Genomic DNA, 20,227 nt, shown 5'->3' with positions numbered 1-20,227 from the left:
TGGAATCAGGCACAAAATGGATGCAGCTGCAAGAGCACAGAAACATACACACTTGGACTTGCAAACATCTGCCCCCAGTACAGCCAGCAATCCTCCCACCACGTAGTCACAGGAGTGCAACCAAAAGATAAGAAATATTGCCATGGTCTTGCCTAACATCAATACCTTCCTGCCACTCTGACCCTACCTTACCTTTGGTGTTCTTTTACAGCAGAAAACTGCCAAGAACAGATGCCAAGAGAACATGGCAAGCATGGCACAAGCAAAGAGCCTTGCGAAGGGAAGCATGCCTCCTGCTCTCTCTGCCCGGACTTACTAGCACCTTGGGAAAGTACAAGGTGTTCAGCGCCTCATTCCCCATCTTCTTATGAGGTGAGAAGGGGTTCTAAAGACAGTACAAAAACATGATGTCTCCCAATTCCATGGCACAATGTTTTAATCCAATCCTACCTAGTAGGGATAACTTCCCTCCCCACTCGCCCCAAGAGTCCTATACCCCACTGAGTAGCATTCTCCAACCAAAGCATTCACTTTACTGCCTCTAGGCCTCTGTTGATGCCCCCAATGCCTTTCCTTCTCTGCCTAACCCCCTTCGCAATGACAGCCTATTTGTCCTTCTGTATCAGTGGCTCTCACTCAGTCTTGGCCGCACAGGAAATGCCTGTAGGGAGCTTTAAAAAGTGCGCATGCCTATATCCAAACTCCAGAAATTCTGATCTGATTGCTAAGCGGTATGGCCTGGATATTAGGGTTTTTAAAAAATTCCCCCTATGTGGGGGCGCCTGGGTGGCTCAGTCAGTTAAATGTCTGACTCCTGACTTCAGCTCAGGTAGTGATTTTGAGGTCCTGAGATGAAGCCCTACATCAGGCTCTGCACTCAGCAGGGAGTCGGCTTGAGATTCTCTCCCCCCCCCCCCCCGCCCCTCTCCCCACTCTCTCTCACTGCGCTCTCTCTCAAATAAATAAAATCTGAAGAAAAAAAAAAATTCCCCCTATGCAATTCTAAAGCACAGGCAAGGAAGAGAGCCACCGCCCTGGACCATCTCCCCAAAGACGACATCTGCCTAACTAGAATGTAACTATTTCTACCCTGACATTCCTGTGAACGCTCTTTGCTTTGACTTCACTTTTTGGAAGACCCTATCGTATGTGCCAGTTTATAGCTGAATGTGCCTGACTACAACAGGCCTGACTACACCATGAGAACAACAGCCTCTTGGATGGAGGCTGGAAACTGTGTTTTTACTTATCTATGTCATTCCCCTTGGCACAACACTTTAGCCTCAGCAGCTACTCAATAAATGTTTGATGAATTTAATTGAATTGCTGTTTTTATCTGCTTTGCCAAAAACACGAATAGTGCTAGAATTTTCAATGAGTTTCCAGTGGAAATAGAAACTACTGAAGGTCCTGGAGAAGCCCAAGTTTACTGCTGGAGGTAGGCCACCTTTTCCCTAGCAGGCCTGAAGTGAAAACACCAGGTCTGGACCTTTCTCCTCTCTATCTGCTATCCATAAGGGTGGGTAAAGCTGCAAAGAAGCCCAGTCTTCCTTACATTCAGAGGAAATGGAATCAATCAAAGCAGGTATTTTTACCCAAGATACTGATGATGACGGGCATAACTAGGGGACTGAACAGCAGGTCCATGTTTCAGCAGAGTAAATTTCAACATAATCCATCCAGTGGAACAGCCCTGCTTCTGAAACTCAGAGCCCTAAGGTGGTGATTCTCAGAATCTGTAAGAATCCGGGGGGCGGGGGGTTACAAAATATAGATTAAATATAGATTCCTAGACCACAAATCCATCCACCCCACCTACTCACCCGGAGTACCTCCAGATAGGGAGAGTTAAGGAAGCCTGGGAATATAGTTTCAGCAAGCTCCCCAGGTGATTTGAATGCTGGTAACTGACAGGCCAGGCTTTTACCAACAAACGGTGGCCCAAAGCAGTTCGAGTAATCCAGTTACTTGGCCTAATAGATTCACAGTGTATCTTGGAGGAAAGCTTTGGGGAAGAAGGGATAATCTGTACTGTTTGCATCAGTAGAAATTATTTGGGGGGTAGGAGACAGTATAGGGACAGGATCTCTCTAAAGCAGTGTCTACTATGATGTTTAAAAATGGTAAAAAAAAAAAGTGCACGGCTCATGGTAGATAATCAGTAAATAACTGACAACAATTATCCCCTTCACAACTTCCTTCTCTGATCATTTTATACCCAATGTTTCCTAGAAATCAAGTAGATGGAGAGATCATTAGTCTTAAACCATGTTCCCCTCTAACTTCATATTAAAGAAGAGCCCTGAGTCTACTCCCTACTCTTCATGCCCCAGGAATGCCTGCCAACTGCTACCACCTACACATTCCCCAACCTCCCACCCCAAAAAGGGCTCAGCCAAAATAAAGAAACAGCAGGTACATACCAGTTCTCAGGCAATGAATGGACCAGGCGCCTGTGGGAAACCCACATCTTCCAGAAACTCTGGAAGCTACATCTTCCAGAAAATCCGCCTTAGGTAAGGTAAAGAGTCATACCTCTGAGACTACACTGCTTGTTGAAGGCCTGGAGAATTTCCCTGCCTATGTCAGTTAATTTCTAGAGAGAGAACCCGTAGTCACATCTAAGTATCTGGGAATTAAACCATGAAAAGACCCAAACATTTCTTTACCTTGGCAGCTCTTCTACAACCTCCCTTCTTGACTCTAGTCAATGAAGCAAACCAGCTCCTTCAAATTCAATACCATTCTCGTCACCTTCCCATTAAGAGAAAGCAATTCCCACATTTTAGCCATAAATTAGAAGCTTTCCATTTTGCAGATGTATGAAACAACGTGACCACACTCCACAAAGAGAGGCCAAATCTCCAACACCTAACTAAATACAGGGAGATGATTTGTGATACTTAAATATAATTACTGTGCTATATTCAGGTTTTTAATCTCATGTTTTTCAATTTCATTACGAAATTACAGCCCCAAACCTCTGGACACAATAGCAACATTGTTGCTGTAATCATTACCCATGTTACTCGGAGGGAACACACAGCTCTATTGGAGGTCACTCGCCGAGCACAGTAAGTGCAGGACTGCACAAAGGCATCTTGCTCCAGCTGATCCCATTCAGTCTAGTGAGCACAGAAAGATTTAGGAGTCTGAGCAGATGACAAGATGTCAGCAATTTAGGGCCATTATTTTTAAAAAGCATGCTCACGGCTGAGTTATACAAATTGAAAGATGGCATCAAAAACCATGAGGTCACCCTCCATCTGAGTTAGCCCCAAGCAGATCTCTGCTGAACAGAATGGAAAAACTGGGGTGGGTTCAGATTCACGGAGCCAAGGAGTCACCTGGACAGTCAGAATATAAGAATCAAGCCCAGAGAGGGAATCACTGTGTTTTAGTTATGTGAGGATGGAACCCAGCTGGTGCTCAAGATGCAAGCAATCCCAGGTGAGACTCAGTAGCACACTGTGAAGAATTTAGGTTAGAAGCAAAAGGAAAGGAAAGTTTAGGGATATGGAAGCACCTTCACTAATGGACTTTACAGATGAAAGCATCATCTGGATCATGCAGTTCTAGAATGTTCTTAGTGGGACAAGTTGATACTATGCTCTAAGCAGCACTTAAATAGGACTGGTTATGTGCTGTTCTAAGCGCTTTATGAACAATCTCATTTAATCATTAAAACAGTCCTAAGAGTTGCACAAATAATCCAGGTATTATAATTTTTCAGGTGAGCAAACTGAGGAGAAGAGGTTACAGCCTGCCCAAGGCCATAGAAACCAAGAAGTGGCTCTTAACCAGATTACTATTACCATATGGTTCCCACTATATGCTTTCACTATGATTCAGTTCAATTCTCATTCATATTCTCTCCCTTTCACTGACACATTACTATTATCCCACATAATGTGTATTCAAAGACGCGTAATTTGGAGTGTGATAAAATCCAGATTACATAAAACAATGATTCTCTGTTTCAGCCCCTTAGGATATATTCAGTTCTTTTTCTTCAGTTCTTCAAAAATAAAATAATCTTATTAAACAAACCCATAGTCTAACTTACCAACTTTGCAAAGGGTCAGAGAGTTTGGATATTAAATCTAACAATGATGGGTGTTTTAAACTTCAAAAAAGAACCAGAGAATGCATAAACCTCTCCTTGTCTCACTAGTGAGATAGCTGGCATTCTCCCAAGACAACAGCCCATACAGGGCCAGAAAAAATTCTGAGCTCCAAGAGCGATCTTAATGCACCCTCACACACACAACCTATGGCTTTGAAAAAAGTTTACTCCCTCCCTCATCTGACTTCCTATATTCTCCAACAGCCACGACGAGCTTGGCTAAGGCTGATGATCCTAAGCTGCTTCCCAATAAAAACTCTGGTTATGGTTCAAACACTCTTTCAGGACAAGAAAGGTATAGTGGTCCCGGCATCAATACTGGTTTCAGTGTTTCTAAGGGAATGTTAATGGAAACTACATGGGCTTCCTTAAATCAACAGCATGGAATAAGAATTTTCTAGGAGGGGGGCGCCTGGGTGGCTCAGTTGGTTAAGCATCTGCTTTCGGCTCAGGTCATGATCCTGGAGTCCCGGGATCGAGCCCCGCATCGGGCTCCCTGCTCAGCGAGGAGTCTGCTTCTCCCTCTGCCCCTCACCCTGCTCATTCTCTCTCTCTCCCTCCCCATCTCTCTCACTCCCTCCCCCTCCCCCCCAAATAAATAAATAAAACCTTACAAAAAAGAGCATTCTAGGAGTAACTATACCTTTGAGAAATGCAGCTGGGGGAATTAACATTAAGATGACCGAATGCTCTTGTTCTCTTAAGTAACCTTCACGATCAGTTTCACAGATACTGATGCCTGGGGCCCACATTCAGAGATTCTGATTTAATCAGTCTGGGACACAACCTGGGCACAGATATTTCTGTAAGAGCTTCAAGTAATTCTAATATGCATCAAAGTTTGAAAACCACTGTTTTAATGGAAATTAGCCACCTGTTTTTCAGGTAAAAAGGTACATACATCACAGGAAAACTTGCAAAACTACACAGGCACACTGGACATGCCTAGCTGCATGCACTCTGAGAAAATGGCCTTAAAGTTCTGGAACCCAAAAGAAAAGAATGTTCCAAAAAGGGAATGGCAAACCGTGTTGAATGCTGCAGAGGGATGAAGCAAGCCTGGACTGGGAAGTGTGCATAAGATTAAGTAACGGGGAGGCCATTGGTGACTTTGTCAAGAGCACCTGGAGTGAATGCTTTGCTTGCAATGGACTGAGGATGAGGTGGGGGCGCTGGTCTTTGACATTGGTTCCTCCTCTGTCCGTGCTGGGTACACTGGGAAGGACTGCCCCAAGGCTGACTTCCCCACCACGTGGGGCTGCTGGCCGCGGAGGAGGAGGGCGGGCTAGAGTTGGAGGGGGAGAAAGAGAAGAAAGGGAAGACTTCCACATCGACACCGACGCCCTGCATGTGCCTCGGGATGGAGCGGAGATCATGTTGCCCCTCAAGAATGGCATGATTGAAGACTGGGAATGCTTCCGTGCCATCCTGGATCACACCTACAGTAAACACGTCAAGTCCGAGCCCTACCGGCACCCAGGGCTCATGTCCGAGGCCCCGTGGAACACACAGGCCAAGCGGGAGAAGCTGACAGAGCTGATGTTCAAGCAGTACAACATTCCTGCCTTCTTCTTAATGCAAGACGGCTGTGCTCACCACCTTTGCAAACGGACGTTCCACGGGCCTGGTGCTAAACAGTGGGGCCACCCACATCACAGCCATCCCAGTACATGACGGCTACGTCTGCAGCAAAGCATTGTCAAGTCACCCCTGGCAGGAGATTTCATCTCTATGCAGTGCAGGGAGCTCTTCCAGGAAATGGCCATGGACATCATCCCACCTTACATGACTGCAGCCAAGGAACCCGTAGGGGAGGGCGCCCCTCCAAACTGGGAGAAGGAGAAGCTACCCCAGGTTTCCAAGTCCTGGCATAACTACATGTGCAATGTGAGGAGAGAGTCCCCCGAAACAGCCCCAGCCCCTCCCCAGCTCCTAGTCCCCTGCCATGAGTAGAGGGGAAGGGACAGAGAGGCCCTGCAGGCGGGCGGCTTGGGGGTGCTGCGGAGGGAGCCCAGGCCCTCACCAGCTCCCTGGGTCCTCAGGAGGTGATTCAGGACTTCCAGGCCTCGGTGCTGCAGGTCTCAGACTCTCCCTACGATGAGCAGTAAGTGGAGCCCACGGCCCAGGGGTGGGAAAGAGGGCAGGCCTGGGACTCCGGGGGTACCTCTGGCCCTCTGTGAGCACCCCCAGGCAGAGTCTCTCTCTCTCCTGGGCAGGGTGGCCGCGCAAATGCCCACAGTGCACTACGAAATGCCCAACGGCTACAACACAGACTATGGGGCTGAGCGGCTCCGCATTCCTGAGGGCCTGTTTGACCCCTCCAATGTCAAGGTTGGCCCTGGTGGAGGGTATCAAGGTGGGGGCTCGTTGGATTCCCCAGATGCCAGCGTGTGGGGGTGGGGGGCTGGGAAGGATCCCTGGGGTCTGGGGAGAGAGGGCAGAGGCCCACAACCCAGGTCACCTCTCTCGGCAGGGCCTGTCGGGGAACACCATGCTTGGTGTGGGCCATGTGGTGACCACCAGCATCGGCATGTGTGACATCGACATCCGCCCAGTGAGGCCCGAGCCTGTGTCTGGGCAAAGGGGCCCAGGAGCGGTGGGGAGACGGGCAGGGGCTGTGCCCTGACGGCGCACTCCTCTCTGCTCTCAGGGCTTGTACGGCAGTGTCATTGTCACGGGGGGGAACACGCTGCTCCAGGGCTTCACAGACAGGCTCAATCGAGAGCTTTCCCAGAAGACCCCGCCGGTAGGAGCCCACCCCGACCAGGGTCCTGGCTTAGCTCTTCAGGACCCAGTCCTTCCTCCTTCCCCGATGGCGAGCCTTCAGGCCACCAGAGCAGACCCCTCCCCCTGTGGCTTCCCAGTCTTCCCCACTTCCAGCCCTGTCCCTTCCCAGAACCCAGGTGTCCGCTTCCCCCAGCCCCTCTTTCCCCCCAGAGCATGCGGCTGAAGCTCATCGCCAGCAACAGCACATGGAGCGCAAGTTCAGCCCCTGAATAGGGGACTCCATCTTGGTCTCACTGGGCACTGTCCAGCAGATGTGGATCTCCAAGCAGGAATATAAGGAAGGAAGGAAGCAGTGCGTGGATCGGAAGTGCCGCTGAGGGTGCCCCCTCAACACCCACACGCCATCCCGCCGCGGTGGGGTCGGGGACGCCAAAAGACGGGGCAGGGAGAGGGTTTCCCGGCTCGGCCTCTGCCAGCGCAGATCAAAGCCCCCACACCCATGCCCTCATCTCTCCCCCTCCCTGCTCATCCACTTAGATTGTGATGCTTCTGGGTTGAAAGGAGTAAAAATGTTTTAAGGGAAAAAAAAAAAAAAAAGATGCACCATTGGTGTGCATGGATTAGACACCAAGAAGTCACCCACACATAAAGCTCTGCATCTGCTTGAAAACCTTCGTTGATGACATTACATATTCATCCGTTTACTGCCCCTTGTCTAAAGACCTGCATAAACTTTTTATAATTCGGTTTTTAGGAAAGGGTTTTCATCTTCTTAGAAACCTGGTATGTTTCCTGTTCTTGAAAAATAAAAATCAAGTGCCCTACCCTGTTTCCTTTTTTTTTTTTAAGATTTTATTTATTTGACAGAGACAGCAAGAGAGGGAACACAAGCAGGGGGAGTGGGAGAGGGAGAAGCAGGCTTCCCGCTGAGCAGGGAGCCCGATGTGAGGCTCGATCCCAGGACCCTGGGATCATGACCTGAGCTGAAGGTAGATGCTTAACGACTGAGCCACCCAGGCGCCCCCCCCCCCTTTTCCTTTACAAGCCCGCATGCTAGGTGTTAAGAGCTGAACCAAACAGCTAATTAGAATATTTGTTCCCTAGTTGTATTTCTTTTTTTTAAAGGAGTATAGTATGAAAGTTTCTTTTTTTGAAACTTGCTTCAAGGCCACTGTGGGAACAGACAAAAGCAGAAATTATGAATAATGGCCAAGTCCATGATGGCTGACTTTGGGGAATCTCTTGGGTGTCTTCCCTCTTAGTTCCTCAGACTTTCCACTTCACTTGGATGTTTCTGTTCTTGAAGAGTTGCACAAAACCAGGTATCCTATAAGCTAAGTTATACTCAACACCAGAAGAACGCAACTGGAAGGACTTTAGAAACCAAATAATCGTTTCTTACTTTGTTTCCCTGTATTTGGGATTTAATGCAGGAAGCTGCCTTAGGTTGAAGTCTGCTCAGACCTCACCAACTCCACATCAAATCTCCAACATAGTGGAGTCGCCCTTCCCCTAAAGCCTCTAGGTTTTCTTTTCCCCAACCTGCTACTCTTGGCAAAGTAACTTCCACCTTCTTCCTTTGCACCCTCTTCCATATGGCTGGAATTAATGAGCCTGCAAGCTGGGGGCAATGTCTCTCCACAGCTGTCTTTTCAAGCAATTATTTAGAGACAGAGGAGGAAGTCATTAACAATCCTGGGAGTCAGCCAGAGACAGCTCTGCCACACAAAACACTCAGATAGGGCCCTGGGCCAAAAGGTCACGTTTTATTGGGGGGTTGGTTTGGGGCGGGGTGGGGTAACAAAATAGACAGGGAGGAAGATAAGGAAGAGGGCAGCAGGTTTTCACTATACTTTTCTGCCATCTTGGGCAAGAACAATTTCTTCTGTGCAAAAAAGAAAAAGTGTAGCTAAACCAATCAGGAATTCATTCAAGACTGACTACAAGCAAGAAGGAAGGCATGCCAGCGAAAATAATGCCTCTCTAAAAAGTCTGTCCTTTAAGGCCAAAATAGCTGCCTAAAACAGTAGTGAAAGTGCCACCTCTTTCCCAGGAGGCTGGGGATGTGGGTAAGACTGGTGACAAATGTTAAAACGGTAGTTACTATACTAAATGTTACTGAGTCTATGTAAAAGTATGCCTTACTAATGAAAACCAAAACATTTTATGCAAGGTGGTGGACTCCTTTTGCTATGTCTACCCACTCACAACACCAGAACTGGTCTCAGCAACACCAAATTCTCCTGAATGCTCTAAAGACAGCCTGCTCTGCTTCTAGTTAGTTTCTCCTCTTGGATAAAACTAGGCTATCTTTCTGTGAAAAGGAAAGAGCTTCTAGATTTTCCTTGTTTGTTAAAAAAGAAAAGTAACTAGGCTCATCTTTCTTTTCCCTTCTCCAGAAACAGACCACACAGAGATGTTTTGAGAAACCAGTCAACTTCGGCCTGGTAATCTGATTTTTAAAAACAATGTTCAGGGGCAAGACAGTGTCTCTGTGGACGCCAATCTTATAAAATCATCAGAAATGGAAAGTCCTGTGAAAAATTTAATTGTCATGTTCTGGATCAAATGTGGAAAGCCAGAAGGAGAAAAAGTTCCAATTTGACTCTGACTCTAAGCAGTGTTATAATCTTAGTTTCCCTGTCAAAGGATACCAACACTCATCTTGTAGGTTTATGTTTTTTAAACTTTTTTTTTTTTTTTAATTTTTTTAGAGAGAGCATGAGCTAACACAAGCAAGTGTGAGTGGGGCAGAGGGAGAGGGAGAGAGAATCTTATGCAGGCTCCACACCCAACATGGAGCCCGATGCAGGCTCGAGCCCACGACCCTGAGACCATGACCTGAGCTGAAATCAATAACCGGACACCCAACTGTGCCACCCAGGTGCCCCACACTCTTGTTTTTCGAACTTTTTAAACCATAACACAATAAAAACACATTATCATCAGGATCTGGTACATACACACATATATCGGAAACAATACACACTCTTACTAAGTGTGATATACTCTGATATCACCTATTTGATTCCACTTTTTAAAAAAATGCTGCCACCCACTAACTGGTTAAGAAATGCTGCTTTAAAAACCACTGTGAGAGGGTGTCCTGTGGAACAGATGTAATTAAATGGCATCCAAGAGCAAAGAGCCCTGCCTTCAGGAGGCTAAGACAACTGAGGGGTCTCTTTTCATACAATACTGTCCTTTCAGAGGAAATGACAGAAAATTTAACTCCTGTTTATCAGGGTAGTCCAGAGACTACACCACACCCTTCCATCCTCTGAAAGTGAAAAGCTACCACACTGGGTTATGTTGTCAACCAACCGCTGAGTTACGTCTCCCGCTGTTGGCACTCTGCTCTTGAGAACGGATTCTTTGTTCAGGTACTGCTTATCCTTCACTTCATTTCAGATCCCCAAAAGTTATTACCACTTAAAACAAAACAAAAATAACAACAGCAAACCCTGCTGAACAACTATTTGGACTAAGAAGGAGCCTCGCAATCACATGGAACAATTTCATGAAAAGTACACCCTAAAAATCTCAGACTGTCTTAACACAATCTATACTATAAGCAACTAAATGATGAATTTTAATGCAGCTAACAAAGGCTGCATGTCCAGGGATAAAAAGGGAAGATGTGTCCTCAAAATACCCTCAAAACTGTAGAGAAAACAAATCATTTAAAAGTTTCTCTGCATGGTAGGGGGTGCCTGGCTGGCTCAGTCACTTAGTTGATGACTCTTAATCTTAGGGTGGTGAGTTCAAGACCCACTTTAAAAAAATTAATAAAAATCATAATTTATCGGGCACCTGGCTGGCTCAGTTGGCAGAGCATGCAACTCGTGAGTTGGAGCCCCACGTTGGCTGCAGAGATTTTAGGGAAAAGTTTTCAATTAGCAATAATCGCGCCTCGGATAAACCTCATTGGCTACGATACTACCACTGAGCAAAGCTGGGTGTAGAGATTATAAGTAAATAAACTTTAAAAAAAAAGTTTCTATGCATGCTAATATCCCACAACTTTAACAACTGAAGTGTTTAAAATATTTTAGGTAATAAAAACTCTTTTTTTAATGGCCATTTATTTATTTTATGGTCATTTTTAAGAAGGCCTTCCACGACCACACTTACTGAAATAGCTCCTGATGCCATTTTCTTCCGCGTTTTTTTTTTCTTTCATACCATTTATCACCACCACCATCATTATAAACTTGTCTTCACCACCACCCCTCAGGAGAATTTAAGTATCATGACGGCAAAGACATTTTATGTTTGTTTACCACTGCATCCTTAGTACCTAGAATAGTACCTAGCACACAGTAGAAACACAACAGATAGTTGTGAAATTAATTAGTGAATTAAAAGAGTAGAATGTTGACTCCAATGCCAACAAGCCACATGCCTCCTCCCTCCACCTCCTCCATGGTCAGGAGAGAATCACAGGAAGACAAGCAAGCTCTGTTTTCTGAAGGCATCAGCTGTTCATCATGCCACTGCCTTCCAGTATCTGTTCCTTTTTTCCTTTCCATTTACAAGTAACAACTCCCCAGGTCCCCTTGGCATTATTCTGGGTCAACCAGCTGCTCATTCCCTCTTAATGAAACGAGATATGTGGAATCAAAACATGTCTCGCTGATGCCACCCCTTCAGAGCCCGTCTAAGGCTGGAAGCCTTTCAGCCAAGCCCCTCACACCCCAAAATAAAAAGAGCACCAAACCCCAAGTAGGAAAAGGCAAGGCAAACCAAAACTCTCTGAACCAAGATGCTCCAGGGTAACTGAAGACAGCTTCATCTACCCCCTTTCTCCTCCTCATCAAAGGGATAGCTGGACCTTGAGAAAGAAAGCGTTTCTTCTGACTGGTTACTCCAAGTTGTGAGAGGAAAGAACATGCCCTGATTTTAGACTTTTCCAACTGGCAGCTGAGGACTGACTTCTCATTAGCACTTCAATCACCCATCTGAGTCTCTCCAAGGGCCACATAATCTTTTGTACAATAGCCTGACCAAGCTGGCAGGGGAAACTTTCCTGGAATCGAGGCTCTCCTTCTTTCCAACCTTGTGTGGCTGGCACCTGATGCCATTCTTGGGTGGTTCAGTGCCTACTCACACTGGAAAACATGCTCAAGTGTCTGGGGGTAGTAGTTAAAGGTGGGAGGGGGCTGTCATAGCAGGATAATAAAAGCAAATCACCTGGTAAAACAGAAGATGAATGCATAAATCCAGGCAGAGAATTTGAAGTAGAAATGCATTACCGACTAAAGAAATCATTTCAAATGACTTATACGACAAATTGGCTTTAAGAGACATCTCGGTGTGCACATGTATTCCCCGCTGAATGGTGATACCTATTCAAATGATCAAAAACAGTCTGTTCTTAAATTCAGGATAAATCCCAGACCTCAGAAACAGTAAAGGGAAAAAAAAAAAAGGTTCAAAAGCAGAAAGGCAGTCAATGTTACTCTCAGGACCAATCTCTCTGATACGCCTCAAGCTTGCTAAGAGCATTTTTATGCCACAGGCATGCTACTTTCTTGCCCTCATTTTATTTCACAGAAGTCCTTCCCTAACAGTGATGGAATATCCGAGAAAAGAAAAGAAGGGGAGGGCAAAGGATTCAGCTATCTCCCCTGCTTGGAAAAGACTCAAGAGCCGGGAAAGATGCCGCAAAAATCAGTGTGGGCACAACAAGCAGCGAGAGCCAACAAAACTGAATCCCAGTGAGAAATCTGCCGCTCTGTAACTGGAGAACAAGCGTCTACTCCAGTGACCAGTGTCCGGCTCAGTGCAAACCATGTGGTTACAAGGACCAGAGCCGAGGCCCCTCCTGCCATCGCCACAGGTCTGGTCCCTCCTCAACAGACTTCTGGCAGTCCCAGTGTAAAATCATTCCTCCCTCTGCCGCGAACGCGCTCATCTCCAGAGGATGACCTGCCTCACGCGCAGATGCTCAATGAGGCACAGGAGAGAGCCACCAGAACAGCCCTCCTTCAAGTCACAACAGGTCTGGAGAGGTCAACCAGGACCAGTGAAGCAAAAAAAGGTGAGCAGCACCCCCTTGAGAGGGTCAAAGGGATTACCCTGCACACGTGGCCGGGCTGGGCGTACAAGGGAGCACCCCAGCACGTGGACTGTGGATTTGCATCTGGGCGAGAGCGGCCCAGGGCAGGGGACACAACTTTAAGCCAAAGCTGATACACAAACAAATCCACATAACTGGACTCTCAGTACTGAGCTAAATATTTAGAATCCATTTAGGGCGCCTGGGTGGCTCAGTCGGTTAAGCGACTGCCTTCGGCTCAGGTCATGATCCTGGAGTCCCGGGATCGAGTCCCGCATCGGGCTCCCTGCTCGGCGGGGAGCCTGCTTCTCCCTCTGACCCTCCCCCCTCTCATGTGCTCTCTGTCTCTCATTCTGTCTCAAATAAATAAATAAAATCTTTAAAAAAAAAAAAAAATGAGGGGCGCCTGGGTGGCTCAGTTGGTTAAGCGACTGCCTTCGGCTCAGGTCATGATCCTGGAGTCCCTGGATCGAGTCCCGCATCGGGCTCCCTGCTCGGCAAGGAGTCTGCTTCGTCCTCTGACCCTATCCCCTCTCATGTGTTCTCTCTCTCTCAAATAAATAAATAAAGTCTTTAAAAAAAAAAAAAAAAAAAGAATCCATTTAAATACTTCTTAGAGAATCAACAAGGCCTTTCAGAAAAGGGAATTACTCTTGTGAGGCACACGACAGCTAAATTATAGCTGCCTGAATCAACTGCCCAAAGTCAAGGCAACGTAACACACTGCTCCTTCCCAACAGAGGATGCTCTCTAAAAGTTAGAGTTGGTTGTAATATAAGGTAGATTTCTTTTCTTTTTTTTTTTTTTTTGGCGGGGAGGAGGAACCTCCCTCCCCCGTGCTCCCCTTTTTCTTCAATGGCAGATTTCCCTCCCTGATTAGCTTTTCCTAAAATTAAGAGGGAAATTATCTTTCACTCCCCAGGGTACATACTAGCCAGGGAGCCTGGGAACCTGCTGAGGGAAACGTCTCTGGGATTGTTTACAAGGCAAATAATTGAAAATTGACTGTAGCTACAAATAAAGTCCCTCTTCTTGTTGTAGGGATCCTGCAAAAACCATCCAGATTGGAAGATACCCCTCAGGTCAAGGTTCTAAAACCCGGCCCCCCCATCAGACGTACCCGACCTGACACAGATAGCAGCCACGAGCCGGTATTTCTAACAAACTCCCCCAGGTTATTCTGAAGGCCTGGAAACACCGAGTTAATCTCTCTGCCTCCACTTACAAACGGAGAAGTTACAAGTCTTTCCACTCGAAAGCCCAAGTACAGTGTCCAGCTACAGGCCTTCATGCCAGGGTCTGTAACCTGAGAATGACGGACCCAAAGGCACTTGGTCCAGCCGTCACACACGGCTGACCAGAGAAAGGCAGCCAACTCTCAGCTCATAAGCAGCTCCCTCTCCACAGCTTGGTGTGTGGCCTCTGAAACAAGTGGGAAGGGAAGGAGAGAAAAACAAATAAAAACCAGTCACTGCAGTCTACACTGCGGTTAGATTACAAGTAATGTGGCCAAGTGCTTCAAAGAGACTGGAAATCCTCTGATAGGGATGCCTGTCAATTCCTGCAGTATAATCAGCTAGTAAAACGTTAAACAAGTATTCTAGCTCTTGGCCAACAGGCCACCATGGGCGGGGCAGAAGAAGAGCCTTCTGCTTAGGAGAGGTGGTCTCCAGGGTGCAGCCAAGGCCAAGTTGTGATTCACAGCACCCACTGTCTCCAGGTGTTACTGCTGGTGCCTCCAGCCAGCGCACAGCCACTACCCAGAGCCCACGGCTAGTGCTGTTTGTGGTCCCCACTGGCCCCCGTACCCACACAGGCCCCCGCTCCACAAAGAGGCACTGTTGTTCCTCCTAAAGCCGGTGGTGGTAGGCAGATGTATTACCACTAGAAGGAATTTGTTTTAATGTTATTTTTCATTCCAAGAAATAAAAATAAATAAAACCATTTCTCAACTCTCAGTGTAATTCTTAGAAAATACCGTAACAACGGATAACCTTTTACTGGGCTATGAAGACAAAGTCTTGAATTCAAGGAAAGAGAAGTGTACTTTCATTAAGGACTAATATGATAGAAAAAGCTAAAGTGGGGAAGACTCAAGATCCAGAGTCTGGTCCCAGCTTCACTGCTGTGAAATTAAACTGGTTATGTAATCCTGCTAGATCCCTTCGGGTTCCCCTTTGGGAACATGGGAAATAGGAGAGGGAGTAGGAGGAAATGATCAAGTTTTTTTTTTTTACTTTACAAATGTAATTCTAATTATTTAATTTATAGCTTTGTGGGTAGCTCTTTAAATTGTGATTGAAAACAGTAAGTTCAACCTGACTAAAATCCTATCAACCCCAATTAAAAGGAAAGGAGAGAGTATCCGCGGTTGTTTTGGTCTGGTTTGTTGCTTGTTTTCAAAAGGATTCAGGAAAGGCGATGAGGTGAGAGTGGAAATCATGACAGCTACTAATGATCTCATTTAACTTGAGCAAGGACACTCAGCAATGACCATTTGTTCCTAGATTCTGCTTTTGTGCATTTACCACTAAACCCTGATGCAAACCTTCCTTTCGGGCTCCTGTGTGTAGCTACATCCACTTACGGCTCTATACATGACAGCAGGCAGGCACACAGTGACCAGCCACCTGTGAAATTAGCATCAAATGGTCTGATCAGGTTTCTTTACCGCCCTCCTCCTTTTTGCCCTGAGCCAAAAATCCAGACGAAGCAGTTAGACCAGAGTTGTATCATGATTCCTAAGGACCTGTGGATGGACAGTAACCCCTATCACCAACACAGACATTTCATTGTACATCGTTCCAGTGGGCTTTAAAAGATAGAGGTCAAAATTTTAACAAGCACCAACTCTCTAATATTAATTTTATAACTCTGAGCCCTATGAAATCTATTACAACAAAGGCTCCAGTAGTTCTAAGAAATTAAGCACAGGCCTATTCTTACAGTGCAAGTTATTTTAGAATCAATTAAGCTTAATAAAATTAAAAATAAAATTTAACACTGACATCTAAAATTTGATGTGGCTAAATACCAGTTAGGACTGAAAATGAAAGACCTCTTTAGATCTCAGGTAGCTATGACTAGTACCTATTAAGACAATGAATTTCCAGCTATATTTGTTCCATTTATGTTCCTTTATTTCGAACATAACAGATTTCTTGCCCGAGTGGGGAACTACAGGGCAGTTTTTCGTAAAGCTCCTGGGGAATAAGCTCTTGCTGTCCTTGCTAATACACAAGTGCATGATATCAAAGACCACCTTGTTGATTCAGTCAAAAAACATGGATTAACGGAGCAGATGCTATGTGTCAGCAGGCTCACTGATAGACAGGGGGTGAGGGTACGGGGGTGTCCATGAGGAACAGAATAATGTCCCTAAAATTGTACTAGCATTCACATACATTGAATACTGACAACTATGTGCAGGACTTCATACATGAATAAACAGGCTTAGAGGGATGAAATGTAAAAATGGTAATCATTTCTCAAAGTTCAGCTTCTCGTTAGCCCACAACCCCTGGCCACACCTCACTCCAACTACACACACATACAAGCCTGTTGGAATATGAACAGATTTCTAACTACATCAGGAAGGTGGGGGGGTCAGCGAAGGCTTATCATGGATGGTGGTGATGAGTGCCTCAGTCCTATGCACTGCCCCTTGCTGAGTGGTAAACCATTCCTGTCCCTGATGAAGAGCTCACAAACTCATCAGCCTGTCCCAAGAAACAGCTAGAAAACAGGCTGAATTTGTTGACAGCATTACCTTTTTAAGAATGCAAATCATCCCTTTCTCTTCCCTTATCATTCTTTAAGATCAGGCTAAATCATTCCTGTGGTCTCTCCACACCCCTACAGCCCAGGGTAACATCATCTGCTTCTCAATCCTAAAGTTCTACATCCCCAACATGTATTGAACCAGTGAGTCTCAAGCCTGACTGCGTATCACAACCATCTGGGGGGCTTTTAAAAAAAGCCTAGGTCATATTCCACAGAGATTCTGATTTAACTGGTCTAGAGTGGGCCCTGACATGGGTACTAGGCACAGAGGCAAAGTTGAAAACCATGGCATCAGACCAGTGTTTCCCCAGTGAGGTTTCCAAACCAGCAGCATCAGCATCATCTAGGTACTTGTTAGAAATGCCAATTCTCAGGACCCAGAACAAATGAATCCTAAACTCTGGGGATGGGGTCCTGTGATCTGTACTTTTAACAAGCCCTGAAGGTTTTTCTGAGGCACACTAATGTTTGAGAACCACTACGTTAGACCATCTAAGAATCCTAAATTATTACTTTACTGTTAAAGTTAACTTTTTTTAAAGATTTTATTTATTTGAGAGCGAGATAGAAGGAGAGAGAGAGCATGAGCAGGAAGGAAAGGGAGAAGCAGGCTCCCCTCAAGCAGGGAGCCCGATGTGGGTTCTATCCGAGGACCCTGGGATCATGACCTGAGCTGAAGGCAGATGCTTAACGTACTGAGCCATCCAGGCACCCATGTTACAGTTAAGTTTAAAGTCATTTTACCTCTTGCCTTCCCAGTTAGATGACAAGATTCTCAGTGGCAGAAGCTCTATTTTTTATTTATTTCTATGTATCTTTGCAGTCAGTACTGTGCCTTACACAAGTCGGAGCTTCATTAATATTTATTGGGTTATCATGACCAAGGCTCCATATGGAACACAACCCACACCCTCCATGGAGAAAGGGGAGAGCCCTGGATGAACTGCCATGAATGATCGGTCTGCAGAAATCCGCTGAAGTGCAAATACCCTCCCACCCCACATTGGTCAGCTCTCTCATAAAACCCAAACATCCTCTTCCTTTCATTGAGTGTCACAAAGGGGAGGTTTAGAAGGAATCACCCTGAAGTGGAAAGTTTTCTTCAACATCTACTTTTTAAAAGAAAACAAAAATCATTTGAAAGCAATTTTATATTCAACAAAATTCAACACTTACTGATCACCTATCAAACCCAAAGCACTGTGCTGGAAACCACTACGGATACAAATATGTCTTAGGCATCAAGCCTCAAATGCCTCAGAGTAAAACAGCAGTGTCTACAGAGCTCTATTCTAAGACCTAGCTTTTCAGGGAAAACGTTATGTTATTGTCTACATAAAAGGAAAAATGTTCATAGGAACTGCTCAAGAAATGTTAGCTGTTTCTACCAGGACCTGGGAGCAACATCTTCAATGAAACCAAAGTATTTTCTTGAACTATAAAGTGTACAAATATCCTTTAGAAAGACACTTAGGTAATACAATTTGAAATAAACACAACTATTCCAATACGTGACTATCAGCACCACACACGCACATACCACAACACAACCAGAAAACCTGGGAGTGTTTGGGACTAGAAACCCCTGAGTGACCAATTAGGAAACAGCATGGGGCGGGAAGAAGACCTTCCACTTATTAAAATGTTCACACACTGGCTCACTTACGGTCACACAGCTGGGGTCACCTAGAAATGCCCACAAAGCTACAGTAAGACATGCACCTCTAAAATTCCCTTAGAGACCGTGCCTTTATTATTCCTCCAAACACGCTGAGTTGTTTTAACCACACAAGGGTGAGTAAGTGCAGGGGGTGTGAGGGAGAGGTTATGATGGTTACCGAAACCACCACTTTCCCAGTTTATTTTTGGCCTCAGTTGAGAGAAGCTTCATCATGAATGGGGATGGGGGCCCACTCCTGAGGAAGTGGTCCGCCTCAGTCCCAGGAAGGATTAATGGTCAGTTAACTCCTATTTTCTTCCATAGGCCAAACAACAGAGATGCTGGGAAAGGCCGTGTACACCACACATGATGAGAACAGAGCACTCTGGGGAATGGTACTACGGCCAGGGGCCTCTCAAAGGAAAGGCAGGACAAGACACAAGTGTGCCATCATGTTCCTTCTATCTCAGCGCTCTCGGGGCTGCCTAAGGAAACAGAGTGACTCCTTGTTACTAACTCCCTGGTCTACTGAGCGAGCGAGCAAGTCAGACCTTTACCCAGGAACGGTGCCACAGATGCAGATTCATGGCTTCCGTTTTCTTAAGAACCAGAGGATGAAATCTGAAAACACTCTGAAAAGTTCCCTGATAGCCCCACCTTCTCTGCCGTACCCAAACCTTCCGTGAATACCTTCAGTGACGTAAGACTGACTTACACTTTGGAAAGTCTTGTCAGAATGCTCTTCCAGAAACAGTGCCATGATGCATTTCTCTTCTCTTTCTTATTACTAGTCCTGGTTCTACACGAGGAAAGAAGAAACTGACTAATCCCTCTTAGAAACCACAATCCACATAAATATTTGGAGAGCACTATTGTGCGCACATTTTTCAAGTGTTATCCCTCCTAATGCAGACTGAAGATTCCCAGTGCGTATTTCCCCCCCCACAAATAATTCCCTTACCAAAACATCAACACGGTTAGAAGCTGTAACAGTGTCTGACCTCCTCTGACACTAGTTATCTGATGACCGTCAGCATGACACATACAAAAACACGCAATGGAAACAAAGACCAGCTAAGTAAGCACTGAGTACTTAAAAAGACTGGAGACTAGGAGACTGACCCCAGGAAGGACCAGATTCAGCTCTGGCTAGAACAGGGGAATCCCACAATGAATTCAGGGGGAGAGAGAGAGAGACAGAGAGTGAGAGAGTATGAAGGGCCAATCTCTGGCATCTATTATTTAAAAGCAGAGAAACCAGACACGGGGTATTTCCAAGGGTGCAGGACCAAAACAGAAATGCTATCAGGAATAACATATTGACACCCAGTCATGACTTGCTTTAAATCTGGTACCAGATTCGAAAAAGGACTTTCCTTCTAGCATCCAGGGAGTGTTGGCAGCTCACCTGGCCCAGGCAGGAGACACAAGCAGCCAACCTCCTGATGGGGTTTCTGCTAGTTCTGCTCCAGGACAGAAGATCCAGCTGCTCTGGGATGAAAGCATTCCCTAAGACGACTCCCTCCCCCGCTCACATCCAGCCTTAGCCACTGTGCTATACTCATCAAGGTGTACCAGTCAGACCAAACTGCTGTCAAGGGGACAGTAAGGAGTGTAAGGTGGCCTGACTCACCCAGGGGTTGGAAATAGCCCATCAGTAGGAGACAGCCCATGGATTCCCTGGCAGGATTAAAAAACCCAGTTTAAAAGCCAACATGTAGCCACTAGGTTAAAGTGAAGCCAAAGGGAGAGGCCAAAAGCTGTAATACTGGGTTAGGAACCATTTCCCAGCGTCTGTTTAGAGCAGGATGGTGGGACAGAGAGCACCACCCCCAGGGAGGTACTGATGAGAACCACGACCTTCAAGGCA

The 20,227-nt window shown here is 46.0% G+C and overlaps 1 protein-coding gene and 2 pseudogenes across 2 annotated transcripts in view; 1 reads left to right on the top strand and 2 right to left on the bottom strand.

The window, feature by feature from the left end:
* AUTS2 (activator of transcription and developmental regulator AUTS2) overlaps positions 1 to 20,227 on the bottom strand; it is a 1,121,250-nt gene that overhangs the window by 937,995 nt on the left and 163,028 nt on the right. The gene's annotated exons all lie outside the window — the stretch shown is intronic.
* Positions 5,260 to 7,126, top strand: LOC117999682 (annotated as a pseudogene).
* Positions 10,628 to 10,810, bottom strand: LOC117999684 (annotated as a pseudogene).

Source organism: Mirounga leonina, unplaced genomic scaffold, assembly GCF_011800145.1.
Source record: "Mirounga leonina isolate KUSES-001 unplaced genomic scaffold, KU_Mleo_1.0 Mir_454, whole genome shotgun sequence".
In the NCBI taxonomy this organism is placed as follows: domain Eukaryota; kingdom Metazoa; phylum Chordata; class Mammalia; order Carnivora; family Phocidae; genus Mirounga; species Mirounga leonina.
The sequence above is the reverse complement of the archived record's forward strand: the minus strand, read 5'-3'. Positions and strand labels throughout refer to the sequence as shown.